Source organism: Tamandua tetradactyla, chromosome 5, assembly GCF_023851605.1.
Source record: "Tamandua tetradactyla isolate mTamTet1 chromosome 5, mTamTet1.pri, whole genome shotgun sequence".
In the NCBI taxonomy this organism is placed as follows: Eukaryota; Metazoa; Chordata; class Mammalia; order Pilosa; family Myrmecophagidae; genus Tamandua; species Tamandua tetradactyla.
In genome coordinates this window covers 84,002,149-84,004,854 of record NC_135331.1, presented here as the reverse complement: position 1 = coordinate 84,004,854, position 2,706 = coordinate 84,002,149, and the positions used below count along the sequence as shown (strand labels likewise).

The window sequence follows — 2,706 nt, the reverse complement described above, 5'->3', positions numbered from 1 at the left end:
AGAGAAGACTGCATTAAAGCAGCCCTAGAGCAGAAAATCTCAGTTGATTACAGAACACTGAAAGCCAAAATAGTTCATACACATTTAACTTGGGAAATAAACAATATTTTTGCTGGTCTAGAACCAGGACTTGCCTTCTCTCTAACATGAATCCATTACAAATAGTTGATCTAGGAAAGTAAAAACTAACAATGAAAAATCAAGCAAGAATAAGACTTTTATCTAAAATTCTATTAGCTTTTTTAGTTTATTAAAATAATGAGTTAATTTCACATGTATATTTTTGTTTCCCTACCATTTCCATTTGTCTGACTATCACTACTAATATGCCCTATCATAACATGCCATACTTACTTAACACCAGGCAAAGGATGGTGTCCCATATTTAAAAAAAATTAAATAAGCATTTTGGACAACAGATTCTAGGAAAAGGAACTTGGACAACATTTTTAAGACATGATAGGGAAAGTTCTCACTCTGCATTGTAGAAGGACAACTTGATATAAATTGATATATAAATAAATAATGGAAAATTTTAGCAAACTAAACTTTTTCCTGAAAGAGACTTTCTCCACTGCCAGAGATCTTTGAATAGCTTCCTCGTTAGTCAACCCACAGCAATTCTTCATGTAATTGATGAATTTGGCATCCAGTTTGGGAAGAGAACAATATTTTTTATAACTTACTTGCATTTTTGCTTTAATGTCTTCTACAGAACTAAGTCCTTTCAGTGTATTGCAGTTTGTTTCTGCTTTTCAAAGGATTCTTGACCTTTTGATCTTGGTAATGATGGCTTTGAGTCTTTTCCATTTTGGTTTGATTTTTGTCATTTTTGGTTGGAGTATCTTGTAAAGATTTCTTCAATGATGTTTTTTCTTCTTTATCATCAAACTCATTGTCATCTTAATTATCATCATTGTCACCTTCATCACTGGAAAATTTTACTTTTCTCTGTGGAAACTTACTACTACTTCCAGGGGCAGATTGCTTTCCAGATATACTTGAGTTTGACTTCCTCCTCCTCTTCATCTTCTGACCCTGTATCTTCCTTCACAATTACCAAGTGTTGTTTATTAATATGCACAGGCCTGGACCACACTTCGATTGTAAGACCACAGTTAGTGTTATTTCAAAGCCTCCAAGGGAGATGGTAGGCTGTACAGATATTTACAAAGCTGCCAGTTTATTTTAATTGGACCACCATCCTAAGTCATTGCCTCTGTTTCAACAATTCTTCCTTCACACCAGCCCCTAAGCTGCCCATTCTTAAAGACAGCTGGTGCTCATTTTCCTCATTATCCACTTTAAAGTGATCATCTTTATTGGTCTTTAATTCAGAACCAAAAAGATAGTCCTGGGGCCTCAGGTGACTCATGTTCATGTCCTTTGAATCTTCCATGGGGTGGTGGCATGCACTTAAATGGGAGAGAAGGTGGATGGAGATAACCAACCACTGTTCTAGAGAACAGTTGCGAGGATGGAATCACGTCAGGGTATTTCTGTTTTTTTCTTTCTTTTTATTGAGATATATTACATATTTACATAACATAATTATTCTCTTCTGCAGGAATGTTTCACATGGCCATCCCCAATGTTATTGAGAATATCAGGTCTTCCCCAGATGGGGAAGTTTGATATTTTCACTTTCCTCAGTTCCTCAAGGGGACTTTACAAATACTTCTTAATCTTCTGCCCAGATTGCTCTGGGATGTATAAGGTTATGACACCAGCCTGTAAAGACCAACAAGATCTCATTATTTATTCAAGCTTCCATGTAATTATGGTGTTTGAATAAGCTGATAAAAAAGTTAATTAGTGTGCTACTGAAAATATAAATTTTGCACAAAATGAACATATCTTCTTTGTGTCTCACCCAGAAGTTGAAGTTTTAAATATAGTCAATATCATCCTTTACCCCTTTTACTAGGGGTAAATCTAGTCCTACTCAGGTCAACTTCATTCATATCTCTAATTGAAGTCTGATCACTTTTTCAATGTTTTTAACAGTTGCTGTATGGGGTAATGCTAACTTTCATAGCTGTAGAACTCTATCTCTGAGTCTCTGGTATAACACAGATACCCAAAGTTCCAGGGATGACCAGATTATACCCTAAAAGCTCAACATCTCAGCATTTAGAAATAACACTTACAACACCAGAATAGATTGTGACTGCTATAAGAGTTTACAATCTAGGAATCTTTCTAATAGGCCTGAATCTGATAAACTATGCTCTTGAGTTCAATTCTCATATATTGCACATTATAGTTGGTTCATATTAGTGAGGCATTATAATACTTGTCTTTTCATTTCTGGCTTATTTCACTCAACATACTGCCCTCAAGGTTCACCACCTCTTTGTATGCCTCACAACTTCATTCCTTTTTGCAGCCAGGCAATAGTCCATTGTATAAATACACAGTTCCCCTTTCCATTAATCAGTTGTGACTTTGCTGTATTCATTATTAGCTCTAGTAGCTTTGCTGCAGTTTTTTTTTTGGGATTTTCAACATAAAGTATATGTCATCTGCAATCTGTGAAAGTTTTACTTCTTCCTTTCCAATTTGGATGACTTTTATTAATTTTTCTTGTCTAATTCTCTAGCTAGAACTTTCAATACATGTTGAATAACAATGGGGACAGTGGACACCCTTGTCTTACTCCTTATCTTAAAGGGAGAGCTTTCAGTGTTTCCCCATTGTGTATGA

General features: G+C 35.3%; 1 pseudogene; it reads right to left on the bottom strand.

The window, feature by feature from the left end:
• Positions 1–535: 535 nt before the first annotated feature.
• LOC143683179 (nucleophosmin-like) lies at positions 536–1,399 on the bottom strand (annotated as a pseudogene).
• Between the last annotated feature and the right edge of the window lie 1,307 nt (positions 1,400–2,706).